We start from the raw sequence: 6,000 nt of genomic DNA, 5'->3' as shown, positions 1-6,000 counted from the left end.
GGGTAAAGTGCCGGGCTACCGGATTCGGGTGACACCTCTGGGTTTATTCACCCAAGCTGTGTACTTTTCGGGCTACCAGATCTTCCTGATAAATCATACGTGGCACAGAGAGAGGAACTGGCCCCTCCTACCCTGATGAGTTGATTTCACACGCTGTTAGGATTAATACTAGGTGAGCTTTACCCTCACCTACCAAACCAACCTACGGTTTGATTTCTTTGATTTGCAAACATCTATAGAATAGTGGTCGTGAAAGTTCCAATTTTATCAATTATTTTAAGGTAGCTCCCTTTCTAAGTTAAGTGTTTGGTGGACCCAAACTAAATGCGACTGCCTTTTTACACTTTGCTTAAAAATACGCATCCAAACATACTACACCACACAAAAAATCCTTCTTCATTTCCGCATACTTTCTATCTGCCTTAATTCCGTCCAAAATTCCTATCATATTCCTCCTCCTATTTCTAATTCCTATCAAACTCACTTCTATCTTCAGCCTTTAACACTCCATCCCCAATCAAAGTGCAATGGATCCACACTTCTTGTGTCCCTTGGACTGCTAACAATCCTCTCTAATACATTACCTAGCCGTCTTCCTTTTCTTTCCTGTCCATTTTGATTTCTCATTCGTTCTCCTCAAAAGCCTTCAAACTGTGCCTGTCATCTTGCCCACACGACCAAGTTTCCACGTCGTGCAAAACTGTGCCCAAAGTAGTTTTCGTTTATCTTTTCTTAACATCCTTCATCAGTGTTCTTATCATTTTTCTCCTCCTGAAAGATTATTTGCCAAGCGGAATTCAAATTAAGTAGTGATTAAAATTTCTAAATTATACAAACAATCTATTCAAGACTATTTAATTGCAACAAAGTTATTAGTGTGGTATTTGTTACTGTTTGAAAATTCCGAGCGGATCCCTAAAATTTTCCCGAAAACTATCATTTGGCGACCGCTCTGCTGTACCATAAAATAATGGGCGATTAAAAATATAGAATCTCTCGTAGACGTGAATTTCGTAAATCATGGGAATATCTTTGACTTTTTCCATTTAGAAGCCAAATTAGACGCAAATGGCCTCAACTGTCAGTCGCCTACCCTACTACAGCCTACCTTCTAAAAATCAAAATTTCACAGGTGGAAACATTACGGCCATTCGGCAATTTTAATTTATGCAACACTTCAGGGAAAGCAATGTTTTTTTAGAAAAAGTCGTAGAAATGGTTTATGAGATAACTCGTGGCTTTATTTTCTTCAGACTGCGGGTATCCTGCTATGTACTCAACGCCGCAAAACATTAAAAAAAAGAACGCTGATGCGGGAAAATTGGTTCTGGAAATCTTGGCAATAGAGTGTTTGCAACGATTCTTTCAAAGATGTCATTTTATTTGCGAAATGGAAGCGCGAGGGAAATTCGCAAGGGAAAATCTTTGATCATGACCCGGATGCTCCAGTTTCCGGGCAAGTGCTTCATCCAGTGATTCTATCAAAACCGAATTACTTTCAATCCATAATCTGTATTCCTCCGCGCTTCGGATTCCCGGCAGCGGGCGTGAGTTGGAGCGGAAGAGCGTGCAAGTCTTCATTGCCCATCCTCCCATTTGAGTGCTCATGGGCTCGCGTCCCCACTCAATTTATCCTCGCCAAATTTTCTGTCGTTTTCTTCGAAATGGATGAAAAGCAGATAATATTTTTTCCGTCTTCATCCGTCAAACGACGACATGAAGACACAACATAATATTGCTGTTGTCAATGAAAAGAGAAATTTGGGGCAGTTGAAAGAAGAATACCTTTGTTTTGATTTCAGCAGAGAATTCCCGGCTTCACTATCTGTCTCAGACTGCTCAGGTGTGAGTGGGGAACGGGGATTCGGGATTGGCAGTGTTAGGAAGAAGTGTAAGGCAGGGTTGCCCCTTATCACCGTTGCTGTTCAACCTGTATGCAGAGGAAATGATTAAAGAGGCATGGGGAGAACTGGAGGTAGGAATGAAGGTAGGCAGGGAATTCGTAAAATCAGTTAGGTTAATTAAAAATAGCAATTTTCCACAAAAATAAAATTTAATTCGACCGGTTTCAATGTTACTACATCATCATCACCTGATGATGATGTAGTAACATTGAAACCGGTCGCATTAAATTTTATTTTTGTGGAAAATTGCTATTATTAATTAATCATGATATTCCACCATATCACGCCTGAAACGTCTCTTTTTATCAGTTAGGTTGGCTGATGACCAAGCTTTTGTTTGTCAGTCAGCCAAGGGGCTGCAAGCATTGCTGAGTTAATTGGAAATTCAGTCCGACAGGTATGGGATGAGAATCAATATTAATAAAACAAAGGTTATGCGATTTTCTAGAAAGAAAAAGGCCAAGCTTAACATTAAAATAGGAGGGCAAAAACTAGAGCAGGTAGAACAGTTTACGTATCTCGGTAGTGTTTTCGACCAACATGATCAAAGCAGCAGAATCTTTCACGAGAAGGAGGGAGTTGATGACGGGGACGTTAAGTAAGGATGTTAAGAAAAGGCTTGTTAAAACTTTGATATGGAGCGTGGTTATGTACAGCACGGAAACGCGGTCACTGAAGTAGGATGATAAAAGTAGATTGGAGGCTTTTGAAATGTGGGCGTGGAGAAGGACGGAGAAGATAAAATGGACCAAAAGGAAAATGAATGAGGAAGTTCTAGTATGGTGGGCGAGGACAGGTGTTTTTGGGAGAAATCATGTGGAGGGAGGAAAAATGGATGAAGGGTGTATTGATCGGCAGTGGGATATTAAAGACTGTAATTGAGGGGAGAATGTTAGGCAACCGAGGAAAAGGCAGGAACAGGATAAGGATGTTGGACGGGATGAAGTGAGGACGAAGACAACAAAAGTAAAAGAAGTTAAACAGCGTGCGGTTATCGAATTTTTAACTGCTGAAAAAGTGACTCCTACTGAGATTCATCGTCGTTTAAAGGCTGTTTATGGTGACGATGCTGTTTATAGGTCTACTGTGGACCGATGGGTAGTAAAATTTCGTGGTTGTGAGCCTGGAAAAGCCATAATTGTTGACGAGACACGCAGTGGACGTCCAATCACTGCCACTGACGATAAACATCGCCAACTCGTTGAAGATTTGATTCAAAATGACCGGTGAATCACTCAAAACCGTTTCGCAAACTATATTGGAATATTTAAGGAACGTGTCGGCTTCAATACTGAACAATTGGAATACCATAAAATCTGTGTTCAGCCTCCCCTTGTACTTACGATGTCCAGGATGATTTCTGGTTCTGTGTGTTAATTGACGTAATTGTAATGATTCGTCACTGCTATGGTCCATTATAGTGTTAGCGAAGAGCAATTGAAGTGGCTCTTTATTTTCTTCCGTAATTACTTTTTTAACATAACAACATTAAGACTGCTTACTCCTCTGGGGTCAGGAGTCTTTGCAGTCACTTCGCTGAGGGATGCCGTGTAGAATATATTTTGAATGGATCCAATTCCAAGATCTATATCAATTGATTCGGTGACCTTAAAAGGAGCAAAGTACATCTCTAGGGCTCATCGGAACGTGCTCGTCCTACCACATTATTATCCTGCCCACGAAACATTATATCAGTGTCATAATTTGGAGACTTCATGCATATATACGACACGAAGTCTACAACTTTATGTTTATAGTTGTGTAATGTGTCGTCATCAACTTCACCTTCCAATTTAATTACTTTCTTGAGATTTCTATCTGTCATTGTCATTAATCCTACATCAAACCCAATCATATTTACTGAATCTCTCATAAAACCACAATTCCGAACAACGTTTTACCCTGAACTGGCTTGTATACATCTACATGACAACCGGAAATCCATCTGTTGGCTGTGTGGTGATTCAACACCAGACAAGGGCTATTCGTCTGAAATATTGCTCAAAGATTAGGAATTAACCGAGAAGTTGTATAGATCAAGCAATGAAATTTTCTTGAATAGAAATTAAAAATAGTTTTACATGTACTGTATCACCAAGTTTCAACTGTTAAACTGCCAGCAGTCCCTTCATGTGCAATTTAAAAGAACTTGTAAATTGATTTGCAGTTTGGAGAGATGGACCCTAGTTGAGACGATTCTCTTGAAGAATGGGCTTGCTGCGCTCGTACTCGGTGGTGTCTACTTTCGGAAGCAATACTTTTCCAGTTTGAATAACTGGCAATGTTTTAAAAATTTCCTTTTAAGTTTCAAATATAAACAATCTCCCCACACTTTTGATTACGAGAACAGTGGCACTGTCTCCACGAGAAAATAGAAGTAACTGAAACTTCTAAATGTTCTAAAAATCGATACCTTTTCCTAGTTATCTTAGAGTGTGCCCACTTTGAATTACCACTACTCCTGCGAGCACCTGCGAGAAGAACTGCTACTTTATTAGTTATGGTACCTAAGAGTGCAATAGCATAAGGACTATAAGGTAATCTCTCTAGCAAATTAACTTCTGGGCGAATCCAGTTACGATTATGATGATATTAGTCCGTTCTCGGATGAAAGTACGTGTATTTGAAATCTCTCAGCCGTGCGATTTAGCCCTCTAATCATAGATTGATGATCTAACCTATCTTTGTTGATGCGATTGTGCTTCTAGCGTAATGCCAGAGGAGACACTCTGTCACCCACCAGAAACAGAATCACCTAACCAATTACGATTGCTAAGGGTATTCCCACCTTCGTCTTCCAAGGGGTTGGCCACATTTGCGTCATCTTATTCGCTGGATAAGGTGGAGGAAACCGACGTCAATCCCCGAGCGCGTCAGCAGGGGGGTGATGCGCTCGTGTCTGGGGAGTGCTATTTATAATAACAAGCACTCCGAAGTGCTTCGGAATGTGTCGCATCACGCCGTCTTTCACTTCTCCGCGCAGTTTCCCCAATCGTACGCGGTGGTCGATGGCGGTCGTGGGACAGCGCAGTTCTCACTACGATAGTGAGGGAGGAATACAATCCCTGCGGCAACTGCGTCATCCTCTCGCCCGCGTCCCCTATCCGGGCCGTCGAAATTAACGCTTTGACGTCATCCCGCCACCTCTTTTGCCCCTCCCGTGGTGCTTGCCACAGCGTCTGCGTGACCCTCTCCCGGTCTCTCCGACCCCCCGCTCTCACCTGCCGTGACGCCAATCGACCGCTGCCCGCCCTCCCCCTACGGCCGCCGCTTCTGGAAACTTCAACGGGCGATCTTGTTGGGGGCAGCCTTCGAACTGCGTAGATACCGGGGCATTTTGGGAGGAACTTGTGTGGATAGAAATTACCGTTCCTTAAAAAAGACTTCTTGTATGTTTGGAATTTATACCGGGTGAAATTGCTGCTATCGATATAACTGGAAGCCATTATAACCAAGTAAAAATATTTAATTAATAGAAAAATATCTATAATTCCATAAACGAAAAAGCAACTCTACCAGGTCAAAACCATTTATTGTGACATTACTAACGCCTTTAATAGGATGAGTCAAACCCAATTACCACATAAATTAGATGCCTATGGTATCTCTGGGCATCTTTTATCTTGGTTTAGAAGTTATTTCTCCGAGAGAAAAAAATATCGTAAAAATCAATGACTCATACCCCTCTTATCTATTTAGTAATATCGGATGTCATACAAATATCACAACTTGGCCATATCCTTTTTCTTTTCCTTATTGACGATGCTGGCTTTGTTCTTCTGCCAGCACATCTCCTGCGCTAACGTTTCACTACGGGGGATTGCGGTGGGAGTGTTCAGTGGCAATGTGACGTATGATACGAGATATCGAGATATCGTATATCGATATCCTAGTTTAACCATTGTTTATGAAGATGGCATTTTACATTATACTAAGTATATCCCTATCACATTTCTAAGACTAACCTAACACGAAGCAGCGTGATATCGTACTCTGCAATAAACTTTTCTATAACTCTGCATAATTTGTGCCTTTCTTCTTTCCGTCTAACGCGACTATTCTTTTCTTTCTCTAATCTAGATTGCCTGAATTTATC

Source organism: Hetaerina americana, unplaced genomic scaffold (assembly GCF_022747635.1).
Source record: "Hetaerina americana unplaced genomic scaffold, ioHetAmer1.1.p SCAF_8, whole genome shotgun sequence".
Classification (NCBI taxonomy): Eukaryota; Metazoa; Arthropoda; class Insecta; order Odonata; family Calopterygidae; genus Hetaerina; species Hetaerina americana.
This window is presented reverse-complemented; position numbering follows the sequence as displayed.